Source organism: Python bivittatus, unplaced genomic scaffold, assembly GCF_059951505.1.
Source record: "Python bivittatus isolate LINGU-HERP-01145 unplaced genomic scaffold, Pbiv_v1 ctg000980_np1212, whole genome shotgun sequence".
NCBI classification, from domain to species: domain Eukaryota; kingdom Metazoa; phylum Chordata; class Lepidosauria; order Squamata; family Pythonidae; genus Python; species Python bivittatus.
The window spans coordinates 64,650,153-64,663,147 of NW_028277125.1; the positions used below are offsets into that span (position 1 = coordinate 64,650,153).

A 12,995-nucleotide genomic window follows, 5' to 3' on the forward strand; every position below is an offset into this window, starting at 1 on the left:
ATAATTTTCTATATCTGAATTTATTATTTTTCTTTTCATATACATTTGAATGTTGTCTGTATATCAATTCAGTTTTGTTCTGTTTGAAATGTTATTTTATCTAAACATGCCAGGCAAACTATTTATGCAAGTCAGGTCATGTCTTTGCTTCAAAACAATACACTATATATCGTAGCTGTAATTATTTGGGGAATATAAAATCTGTTCACGTCTTTTATTTCACCTTGCCATCTAATCTGTCAGAAAATGTTTGTTTTGTGATGCAAATGCAAATAATATATGCCATTAGTTGCAAATGGAAATACTGTAATAATATACATCATGAAAAGGAAAAAAAAAGTCTTAAATGGAGCATGTTTTCAGGGACTGTGAGACAGATAGATTCAGGATGCTCCAATAAGGTATGTATTTAACGTGGTTGGTTATTTCCTGGCTCACCTCAACTCTCCATCATATTTAATCACTGCATTGCTTGCTATAATGCCAGTTCACAATACCGATTTTTTTTTTTTTTTAGGTGTGGATATGTCTGTTATCATGGGGAAAGTTTTGTTTACATCTGCAGCCTTCTCAGTGATCACAGCTCCTATGTAAAATGTATACATTAAAAAGCATTAAATTAGCCTAGTTACAATATACTGCAATGTTTCTCAACCTTGGCAATTTGAAGATGTGTGGACTTCAACTCCCAGAATTCCTCAGCCAGCAAGCTGGCTGGAGAATTCTGGGAATTGAAGTCCACACATCTTCAAGTGGCCAGGGTTGAGAAATACTGATCTACTGTGACTGTTTCAACAAGCTTGTTTGATCAAAATGAGAATGAATGACAACTGATAAGAATCCTTCCCTTCCCTTCCCTTCCCTTCCCTTCCCTTCCCTTCCCTTCCCTTCCCTTCCCTTCCCTTCCCTTCCCTTCCCTTCCCTTCTAACTTGAGGGTAGAAGTCCTGGTTTATTATTTCTTTTAAAATAATCATTTCCTGGGACATCTAGGAATTGCTTTCAATGTGCTGTTTCCAAATCAGGAACACACACCATGGTATTTAGGAGTAGCAGTCTTACGATCTTTGTTGCACAGTCTATTTTCAGTTTGCACTCATGATCATGTGAATAAATTTTTCAATACAAATTAGCCAGCTGGATGGGCTTATAACTGTTTTTTTTCCCCCAAAGCAAAGAGATTAAAGAGCATTATTTGTTATTATTTATTATTCATTGATTAGCCTTATATCCTAACTTTCTTAAAGAGGACAAGGTGGCAAACATGATAAGGCTGTGTAAAGCTTCAAAAGAGTGCTTCAATTTTTCAAAGTTTTAACTAAATCATCCCATTATGGCAGATTTGCAAATCAAAGTGGGGACTGGTTTTGAGACAGGGAAATGAATCAGTGGCTGCAAAACACAATTGATTCAGTGGCTTTTCTTCTGCTTCTGGGGTTGTTACCGGTGATATGCAATGCTGTATATTACAGATGATATGTAATGTCCATATGTGGAGAAAACTGAGAGGATTTTAATGCAGCAATAGGCTCTCTGATTGACATGAGTAGCTAGCCAATGAGTTTTACCACCTCATTAATCTTTCTGCCTATCAGATTCTTTTGGGTAACTTGGCTAACCTTCTTTTAGGCTTCATTCACTTTCTCAGCTTTCAGCATCTTTAATGTGTCCATCCAGCCACAAGCCTTCACTTATCTCTCTCGTGTTAATAGAAAGTTTCACTTGTGGCCTGATTCTGTCATTACATTTGGGACTTCAACTCAGCTTCCAGCACTCTGTATATAGCCTTAAGGCTGATCAGTCCAGTAAGCATTCTTAGGTCAATGCAGTATACGCTTTTGAATCAGTCTCAACTTTTAAATTCTGCATGACAGCAGCAGGTTCAAGATTCTCAACAATGTGTAAATAAACACCTGGCTGACATAAGGACTTAAAGTCAGTTTTTAAGAATCCAGGTGCCAAGGTGATCAAGGCCATTTTTGCCATGCCAGCATCTTTCTTTGGCTTGCCTCTCTCTCTGGCCTTGTTGCTCACAGTCCTAGCCTGCTTTTGCTGTCTCTGATAGCTAAACAACTTTGATAGTGAATAATAACTATAACACTAGCAAGTTCTGCTAGTGATGAGGGTGTCCTCTGCAGAGTTTCCAAGCCTCCAACCAGTTATGCTAACTCTCCTGGCACTCTATTAAGTCTAGTGATTGTGTGTGTGTGTGTGTGTGTGTCCATGTGTGTGTCCTTTGAGTCACTATTGATTCCTGGAGACTGCCTGGACAAGTCCCTACAGTTTTGTTGGCATGATTTTTGGAAGTGGTTTGCCACTGCCTCCTTCCTAGAGCTGACAGAGAGTGACTGCCCCAAGTCACCCAGCTGGCTTTGTGCCCAAGGCAGGACTAGAACTCACAGTCTCCCAGTTTCTAGCTGGTGCCTTAATCTCTACACCAAACTGGCTGTCTCAAACCCAGTGATTAGAGACAGCAAACCACCACTCTCCACAAGAGCAAACAATGATCATTCTTCAGTGTTATGCCATGCTCGGCATCTCAGAAAAGCAAATGGAAAGCTAGGAGTTTACTTTTCAAACAATTCTGGTAGTTTTTATTTATAAGTTAGTAGGAGAGCTTCTACAGTTGTTCAACACAATTTCTTCTCTTTGCTGGATTATTTGGAGGCTGTTGCATCCTTGCTATCTCTTCCTTTAAAAAGAGGAAAATATTTCAGAAATTTATTGCACTGAAAACCTTGAGTGTATCCAGCTGAAGTCTGTCAGAGTTACTATCTAAAGAACATAAAATTTCTACAATGTTCACTTTATTCTGGCAGAAAATGAAGGAGCTTGGGTGTTCTGACACTTTCCAGTTATAGGAAGATTTGATTCAATTTTTTTTCCAATCAAATTTCAAAATCAATTTCAAATCAAATAATATTCTCTCTAAATCTCAAATCTTCGAATTCAGATCAAGGCTGATTTTCACAGGTTAACTTTGTTCACCATAATAACAACCCTGTGAGATAGAGAAAATAATAAAATTAATGATGGTATGGGAAATTTGTGGTGGATCAATGGTAAACTATATACATTTAAGCACTTTTTATTTTCATGATTAGTTTCAGTGTTCAGATTTGGGGTGAAGTATATTATTTTATAATTCAGAATATGATCATTTCTATATTCTGCTATGATCAAAAATTTGTTGTAATTAAAGATTTGTTGTACTCGAGAAGAATCACTTCTAAATCACATTATGAATAAACTTTGCATAGATCCATTATGCATTTTAGCCTACTACACCCATCAATCTGTTTCCTAAGGTATTATAAAACCTTCATCTTAACTCTTATAATTAATTCTTATAATAAATCATTCTTATATTGAAGTCATGCAGGCCTAGCAGCAATTGTTAAAGAAGCCTAAAGAACTAGATTACTGTATGAATGAAAGTAAAGCAGTACGCCTGCCACTTATCACAAATTAAATACCTTTGTTATGGATTACCATTTTGGGTGCATGGGTTAAGTTGGCTAAGACCTGGCTCTGCCATCTTGCATGGGGTAAGAAAAGGGAGTAGCTAGCCCTTGAAGATGTTCCTGTATGTTAATATCCTCTCTACCAGCAGCACCTTGGAAGATAATATTTATGTATGAATATGGCTTTTATTGTATTTTAATTGTATTTTAATTAATATCCATTGTATGTTAATATTTATTTTTTGTTTTTACTGTAAACTGCCCAGAGTCACTTCCTAGTGAGGTGGGCAGTGACCAAATTTGAAATAAACAAACAAACAAACAAATAGTATACCTGCATTCTGACAAAAATGCAGTTTTCTAAAATCTGTCACATATGCCTTTTTTCTTATTAGAATCATGTTGTGAAAACATTCCCCCAATTCAATGATGATACTTTAGCAAGCTTAGAGTTTTCCAAAATTTGTATCATAATTCCCATTTCTCCAGCCAATTTAGCCGAAGTTAAAGGATCGTGAGAGTTGTAGTTCCAAATAGATAGACAGCACCATGTTGACTTCCCCTGTCTTAATTCTAAATGACTTGAACTACTTTTGCTCAGAAGGAAGAGAAAGAAATACACAATAAATTGGAGAAAATACTAGCAAAAGAAAGAAAATATTGCATAGTAAATATGATTATAGAAACAGGAGCCTATCCATCATGCCATGTGCCAGTCAGTGTCATTAACAGCAGTGACAGGATCTAAAGAAGAAGAGAAAATTTCCTTAACTTTCCTTTCCCATAATTTAACTTATTTGAATTTTATCATCTCTAGAAGAGTACAGCAATAAAGAGCAAAAATCAGGTGGGTTGAAGAAATGCAGTAAAACTTGGCACAACGTGCTTTTTGAAATTCTCCACCCTGGACAGAGACAATAGGTGGACGATTTCTCCAAATTCTTTCAAGGGAAGAAGAAATTTTCCAATGATACTTCTCCTTAGCACTGGGGGGGGGGGGGGGCTTTTTAACCATCAGCCGAATTAGTGAAGATTAGTGAAAAGCATTCTTTATGATGTCTTCCCTTGGAATCTAGATCTTCTTTTCTGTTTGCTCTTCTTTTAATTTAACCTTTCTACTTTCACTGTCAACCCAGTGCCATGATACCTGTAAAATACACATAATCTCCTGTTAATTACACTATAATAACATTACTTGTATTCTCTGCTTATTTCTTTGGTGAGCCATAACTGATACATTCTTCTGTGATCATCATTATTTCTCTACCACCAGATCTAGATCTGCATGCATGCATGATATCCATCCGCAGCCACTGTAAATAAATGAGTCCTCATTCCTTCTCACTGTTAGTGGGTTACAGCGAATGAATGGCAACATGAAGTATAATTTATGTCCTAACACTTGAGAAAACATCACACAGATATGGAATAATCTGGTAAATGCTCTTGCAATATTTTTCTGTTCTGTGCTGAGGAAATAACTGATCGATGTAATACATTTATTCTAGATGGCTAAAATTATTTTATAGTCATGACAGCAGTGCCAATGTTCTAGGCCTTTAATAAATTATTTAGATGTTATTAAAGAAAATAGTTCAGTTTATTGTTTATTGTTACTCTAATGACTACATCAAACAAAGTAGAGCAAATGATACTGAGCTGCAGTAGTGGTGCTTCATACTTGGGTTGAGAACCATGAGTGATTGTACAGTGTGGAGAGCCCTTGAGATGTTGATGACTTAATCTAGAAGAACAGACCATGAAGAAGAGGCTGAGACAACTATTTTCCTTTGTGCCATTTGTCCAATTAAGGGCAAGAGTGATTATGTCCTTTCAAGGTAGTCATGCTTCTTGAGTCATTCCTCCTAGCAGCATTTTTGGTCTAGTGCAGACTCTAACCACTGGCAAAATTTTTAACTAGTGATATAAAAGTATCCCAACACAGATTCCCTGGAGAGAAAACTCCAATGGATCAAATCTACCAACTTTAAGGCTATCAGATCTGGGCTGCCAAGACCCAGTTGACAATGAGAGGCAGAAAAGAGTGAGCGCTTTCTGCATCACTTTGTTGGCTTTGACTGTTTGGGTGGAATATTTACAATTCAGATCCAGTGGCTATAGTCAAACATGAATGCTAGCATCAAACAAACAAAATCTGTTAGCATGCAACTGGCCCTGATCAAAAATACATGACTTCACATGCACATGCACTCATACACACATACATACATAAACATCTGAAAAAAAAATCTACTGAAATTCACATGAAAACCTCCATTTTTACAAAGAGCTAATACAGGAAATCATCAAAATCTAGAGTATTATTAGTACTCTAATACTCTAATACTCTAGTAGAGCTCTCTTGGGATCACACCTCATCTGTGGATTCTTAAGAAGTGAGCATGACATGAAGACTGATAATAAATGTGTTTAAATCATGTTCACCATGCAATATAATACCAAAGAATAAAAGTAAAGTAGCTTGCATTAAACCAGGTAGAGAAAGTGTATCATGCTTTTTGGAATTTCCAATTCCCAGTTTATTTGACCAGGCGTGAGGGAGAGACTAAAATGGAGCAATCAGCTGCATTTTAAGCTGTTGGCCCTACTATAGGGATGAGTTGGGGGATTTTTTTTCCTCCATTGCTCCTGGCTATATCAGGCCTATATCCAACTTGACCTTTGTTTTGCTGGTTTCTCGTCATGCCAAAATTGATCCCATTCCATTCTATTTTTAGAGAGTTGCCTTCTGCTAGAGAGAGGCAGATGAACAGGGAGTCAAAAACCTAAACCCCTTTACATAATTTCTGTCTGACATTCTGTTGGATTGGAAAGAATAAAAAAGAATTACAGCCATGTAAAATGGGAAAAGCTACAGACAAATGACAAAATCTAGAGTATTATTAATCGTATAGTTCTAGTAGAGCTCTCCTGGGATCATACTTCATCTGTGGATTCTTAAGAAGTGAGCATGACATGAAGATTGATAATAAAGTGGATAGATTTTTTTTTACTGATCTAACTTTCTCAGCTGCTTCATTCTCCTTCTCCTTCTTCCTCTCCTCCTCCTCCTCCTCCTCCTCCTCCTCCATCTTCTCTGGAGATATGCAAAAAGCTTAATGCTTGGTTAATGAAACGTTTAGCTTTTTATAGCTGGTGAGTATTTTGTCATCCGGCATTGCTGTCATTTTGCTTTGTTTGTTTGTAGGTAGTATCTTCGCTGTAAGCTACTTAAGCTAGACCAGAGGTCCTCAAATTGAAGGCCATACTTGGCTTCTAAGTGGTAAACCCCAAGGCTGCTTGGGTGAGACTAGAACAAGACTACAATAAAAAAATTGTGTAGAGTTCAGATACTGTGATGGAATGGAGGCCAGGCTCAGGGAGATAAGTGTGTTCTTAGCCCCCAACAGGAGTGTGGGAAGTTCAAGAAGATGAGGCTGGCCCCTCCCTAAGCAATTCATGGTGTTGTGGCTGGCTGGCTTGGGAACTAGGGTTCAATCTGGGGAGATTTCTGTCTGGAGGTTGAAGCTAATAAACGCAACAGAACTGTATTTGCATTGTCTCTTGGAGTTCTTTGGGCTGAACCCGACAGATACCAACTAAATGTAGTAGACTGTAATTTAACTCATTACAAACAACTAATATGATTGTTCCCATGTATTTAATAATGTTTACCACTCTGACATTAAAAATTACACTTTGGAGAGGCTTTGGAGACTGTGCTCAAAACCTTAAGAAGCAATATGCATCTCCGAGCTAAATTCTACTGGTTGGTTTGTGGTAGCAGATAAGGGCATAAGTCAATGACTCAGCCATTCTTGTTTGAAATCAGTAACTGCCATCTCATCATCACTAGAAGCATGGGTGTGTGCAGAGGGGGACAACCAACATCATGTGCAGTATGACATTATCATGCCAGTGATGCAATTTGCATCATTTGTGCATTCACATAATCACAGGTGTGAGACCAGTGCACAATTTGTTACAAATGTCTGTGCCAGGAAGTGGTATTGATGATGCCATGCTTCCATTAAGAAACCTCTTGCTTTCTAAGGTGTGCAGGAAGGCAGCTGTTAGATCAACATTGGTACAATTATAGTCTTAATAAAGAACAAGTAGAATGACATATTTCATTACAGCTTGGACAGGAGCATTAAGAAGGAGAAAGAAAACTAGATATACAACCTGAGAAATGCCAGCCTGATATTAGCAAGGTCCCCAGAGTTTCTCCAGTTCTCAACAAGATGTGTAGCATTATTGGCATTTTAGAAACAATTGGTGGACTACGATGATGAATAGCAAATCAGTGTGTGCAAATGACAGCAAACATTTCACACTTTTTATAAACAAATGAAGTTAAAAGCCATGTGTTTAAATGAAACAAATACATACTTTGAGGAGAAAAGTATAATAAAAATGTGCATGTTAATTCAACACAATATGTTTAGCATATCCTTATGTAAACACATTTTCAATATTAATTGTAGCTGGAAATATCTTTATTTCTTCTGTCAAAATAAAATATTTTTTTCTGTCTGACAAAGACCACCTGTTTTGCACGTATACATCAAAGTTTGTAAATCTATTAGATTAATAAGATTCAGCAAACTATTAAATAAATATAGCAAACTATTTCATTTAAAATATGCTAGAATCCAAAAAGACTTTGTGTTGTATAATTGATATTTTAAGTATTGGATTTATACCCCATTTTTTTACTCTGGCAGGTACACAAGGCAGCTCAGAAAACAGAACAAACATATAAAAATTAGAAACATAAACTTGTTGAGCACTAAAATCAATTCTGAAACCATGTGATTATGAAATGCCTGGTAAAAGGGAGTTTCTTAAAGCTGAGGAAGTGGGGGCCAATACAGCTCCTGAGACAGTGTGTTTCATAGAGTAAGGGCAATGAAGATGGGAAACATGTGAGAAAGCTGGGTCTATGGCAAGAGAGGCATTTTCAAACGGGCTTCAGTCAGGTTTGTTCCAGGACACAAAGTATTTTAGCTATACTCATTTTGCTTTTTTGACTCATATATTTTGGCACATTTGACAGATAGGATCTTTCTGGCAAGGCATGTCTTTTAATAACAGAGGATCACACTTCATTCTTATAGCTGTGTTGTCTTCATTAAAAGAATGTTTGGGATTTTTTTATAGCTTTTGATCATAGTGCCCTTAAAGTGTGAAGTGTTTCAGAGGCTAAGATGCTAATTTTGAAACAATAGATGACCAGCATTTTTAGCCCAAACATTCCACACCAGAGCTCTGGATTCTTAGGTGTCAGAGGGGAAAATGACAAAACATATAGCAATGACATGACACAAATTCCGCCCCTTAAGTACTTGTGTCCAATGTTGCAACACAAGTATAAATGGGCAGAACCTGCACTGAGATATCACAACACATGTTTTGTTACTTCAGCACCACTGCCGTTCAAAACAGATGCCTATATCTGGGTAATCACTGTGCAATCCAGTAGTTTGCAGTAAAGTTGATGCAAGGCAAGAAAAGTTTAAGTTTGAGGGTGCAGGAAATTGATTCCTCTGAAATGGGTAAGTTGGTAATTTGAGATACAGATGGTGGGAAGGAACAGGGAAGCAGGATCTGGTGACTCCAGGTTATAGCTTACCTAACTCCAGCCCTAAAGATCAGGGAAGGAAGTGATTTTGGAAGGAGCAGAAAGAGAGCTCAGAAACATATGTAAGTGCTCAACAGGGCAGAGAAAAGGGAGAAAGGGAAACAAGAAGGGAAGGGCATTTGAAACTAACAGGGTAGGGAACTTCCAGAGGAGGAGTGGTGGACTGAAGAGGTCTTGGATCCAAGACTGGAGGTCTTGGATGATGTGGAGTCCACCAGTATTGAGTTCCTGATTATCAGAGCCCAGATGTGGTGGATGGAACACATCATCAGAATGGATGACCACCGTATGCCTCACTAGTTGCTCTGTAGTGTACTGGAGTCTGGGAAGAGACCTTAAGGTTGACCATGCAAGTGCTACAAAAACACTGTGAAAGAAACCCTATGCCACTGTGACATCCAGCCAAGGGAACCAGAAGCTGTGGCTGCTGACAGAACCCATTGGCGAGCCCTGTGCTATGAAGCCTCCACCGACTTTGAAGACAGGTGCTGCCAAAAACTGATAGGAAACCTTAAGTGGCATCACAGAATAACACCCACAGTTACTACAACAATAGACTTCCAGTGCCCCCCATTGTGCTAGGCTCTGCACTTCCAGATTGGAATTGCAGAGCCACCTCTGTGTCCACAGAAGAACTGCACAACAGTGTGTCTTCTTCAAACCCAAAGAACTACTAACAAGTTATTGAAAATATCTGTGAATGTAGTGTGGAATGTAGTATCTATTTACTGTTTTTAAAGCTATAAGTTAAAACTGATTTATCAAAGTTTCAAAACAGAATATTTGAATAATAGTATTATGAAGACAGTAAGTGTCTATTATTTAACCGTCTTCTTTCCAGATTTGCAAAAATGTACTTTCTGAAATGAAAAGCAAAAAGAAAAAAGTTGATGGCAGTAATTGGCAGTATTGATTCTGCACAAGTATACAGGGTATAAACTAATAAATAATTTCAACCTTGAATGTCACATGGGATTGACATCTAAGCAATATTTACAGAGTGAGTTCCATATATATTTCTTTAACCAAAGAATTTGATTTAGAATTTGGAGAAGGCAACTGAAAGGAGATTTCCCAGAGAGACGTGAACACTCTGATCTGTGGGAATAGATTCCTGCTCACTTTGTAGTTTTCACATATACCTGAACAGATTCAGAGTTACAATATTAATATAGATCAAATCAGAGAAGCAGGTCTGAAATATACAAGAATATAGTACAAACTGAATGGAGATAGGAAAAGGTCTCCTTTCATTTCTGCACTGACAATCTCTCTTAATTTAAGCATTCAGTGCAGCATACAGTGTAACTCTATAAAAAGCTGTCTTGGTGTACACTGATTGAAGTTCAATCCTTAAAAGGAATTTGTTCATCATGATCATTACTAGCATCTTGAACTGAAGGAAGAGGAGTTATGGACAATATGGGTGTTGCAGCTCTCTGAAAAGTCTGGCTTGAATGTAACCATAGTATATTATAATCACATAGAATAATGTAGAATTTACTAGCTCATGTTTTAGCTTTTTAATCTAAAGCGAAAGATTGCATGAATGCAATAGCAAATCTACCAAAGGAGATTTCAGAGGGCAGATTCCAAAGGCACATGGTAACATTTCACTTGTATGATGGGATTTTACCAGTTTGTGACCTTAAAACCTATTCAGGAAGATTGTAACTCCAGGGCAGTTGTGAAAGGGTGGTGGTGGTGGTGAACACTGTATGACACTCCCAGAGAAAAGGAAATCAACTCTTCTCCTAGTTCTATCATTGGAACCCATTTTCATGAGTAAGACTATGTTACTGAATTCCATTCATAATCCCTTTATTACCTATTTATTTGATTTATATAGCCATCCATCTGACACGCATGACTCTTAATGTATTTGTGGGTTAAAGATAAAATCTAGGAAGAAACGTGATATCAGTTCTGTTCACACACTGCAAAAACTGAAGCACTCTTTCTTCTCCCTGGTGCACATTGTTCTAGTAATGTCTTTCACCTGGAGATGTTAACTGTTGAACACAATCATTTGCAAGAGGAAAACCAACATCCACATCTACAGGAGCTTTGTCAGTGGGAGAGAGGAGTTATTTAGAACGCTCCTGTGGCCAATGCTTTTCCCCTTCCTTCACTGATAATCCACCATTCCTCTCCACTGGCATGACTCCAGTAACATCTGCAAGGATAAGCCAATTTGCATACAGCTGTACAGGCATTTGTGTAAGGATGCCTGCAGGAGGCTGTTGATGGGGAAGGAGCATCCAGGGCCTATACTTTGCATTTCATAACATGTAAACAGAGCTATCTTCTGCCACTGATGTATTTAGTAAAAGGCATGTGCTCTATTAATAATATTGTGCTGGAACCTGGCTTCCAATTTCTCATAGAATTACCTCTCCTGGAAAATAGAAGTGGATTTTTTTTACCATAATTTTTAGAACGCATTAGGTTTTTTTTTCTTCTTAATTTATTCTGAAAGTGGTCTTAGCTTACTTTACTGATGACAGCTGGCACAACATATTGTAGGGGGGAAAGGAGACTGATAGTTTTTATTTTTTCTATTATAGTCTACCACTTGGTGGCACCTATGCTACCTATGGTTGCTAATCTGAAAAGCCTTATAGGAGGAGTTTCCTTGCAATGTCCTACATGACTGAAGCAGGAGAAGCAGGAGGGGCTACAGACCCCTAAATCAAAGATTTTATGTAGAAACACCAGACACACCCACAGAGACCTCTTGACTATCTTGTAACTAAGATAAACACAAGAATTTCCATTCAATCCATAATTTCACTAAAATATTCTGCTCTGAGTTAAAAGATGGTCTATCTATCATCTGCCATTTATCATCTCAGCATGAATAAAATGCAGAATAACGTTTTGGAACAGTACTAGCAAATGGACAAGAGCTCTGGGAAAGAACAATTTTCAAGTTTCCTCCTTTCACCATTACAGCCTTTTTGCTGAAAAATCCCCCCAAATAAATAATGTGCTCAGATTACTGGGGCAGTTGCAAATAGCTTTTCCCCCATTATCACTGAGTCCACTGGAATTAAGATAGGTACAGTTCTACATGCATTAAAATCACTCTTCTTATCTTGCCAAAGCTCTTAGTGTTACTGATTTCCAGTCAGGTAGAGATGACAAAGTAAAATAAATAAAAAGGAAAGGCTGGGGATGGGGGGACCCAAATAAGACACAATGATTAGATGGCTAATCATGCTGGCTGGGGAATTCTGGGAGTTGAAGTCCACTCATCTTAAAGTGGCCAAGTTTGGACAACACTGGCATACCTGGAAGACTCAGGTTGCTGTCCTACATGTCCTACAAGCAAAGCTCCTACATGGTGCTACATCAAGTTGTAAACAAGAGTTAGAAAAATTATATATGATGGGAAAGTAGCAAAGATTTCTGAGTGCTGCAGGGTGCAACAAAATGAAATAAAATAAAATTCTGAATGCTTGCCACAGACTCCATTCTTCACCACATCTATAACAGCCCAGGCAGGAAACATAAAATGTACATGTTTTTCTAATTATATTTGCTTTAGGAACTGCAGTTTTTGCTTCTTTTTGTTAAATAAAAAAGCAGAAAAAATAGAAATTAATGGGAGCCTTCAGATAAAGAAATATGGTTTCCTCTACTTTTGCCTTCCTCTTCTATCTAATATTGATGACTAAAATTCACCTAAAATGAAATCTAATCTGATCTGAATCAAGGGAGGCCTGCTCAGACAAAAGGTTTGTGGGGAATTAAAAGAAATGTAAAAGGATTCTGATTAAAAGGTGATGATTTCACAGGAGAAGGAGATGCGTGTGTGTGCATGTGTGTGCAGGGTTTGCTTTCATTTTTTCCTTTCCTGCTGAGTTGCACCTGAAGCAAAATTTGA

General features: G+C 37.7%; 1 protein-coding gene across 19 annotated transcripts in view; it reads right to left on the reverse strand.

The window, feature by feature from the left end:
- The window catches only part of LOC112540558 (uncharacterized), a 139,461-nt gene that overhangs the window by 115,350 nt on the left and 11,116 nt on the right, over positions 1 to 12,995 (reverse strand). For 3 of the 19 annotated variants that reach the window (XR_015794295.1, XR_015794296.1, XR_003084650.2), the window contains one exon: positions 918 to 2,690. The exons of 12 other annotated variants lie outside the window; for them this stretch is intronic. The gene's annotated coding sequence lies outside the window, so the exon portion shown is untranslated. 4 more of the 19 variants (XR_015794305.1, XR_015794298.1, XR_015794308.1 and 1 more) reach the window with 3 other exon arrangements.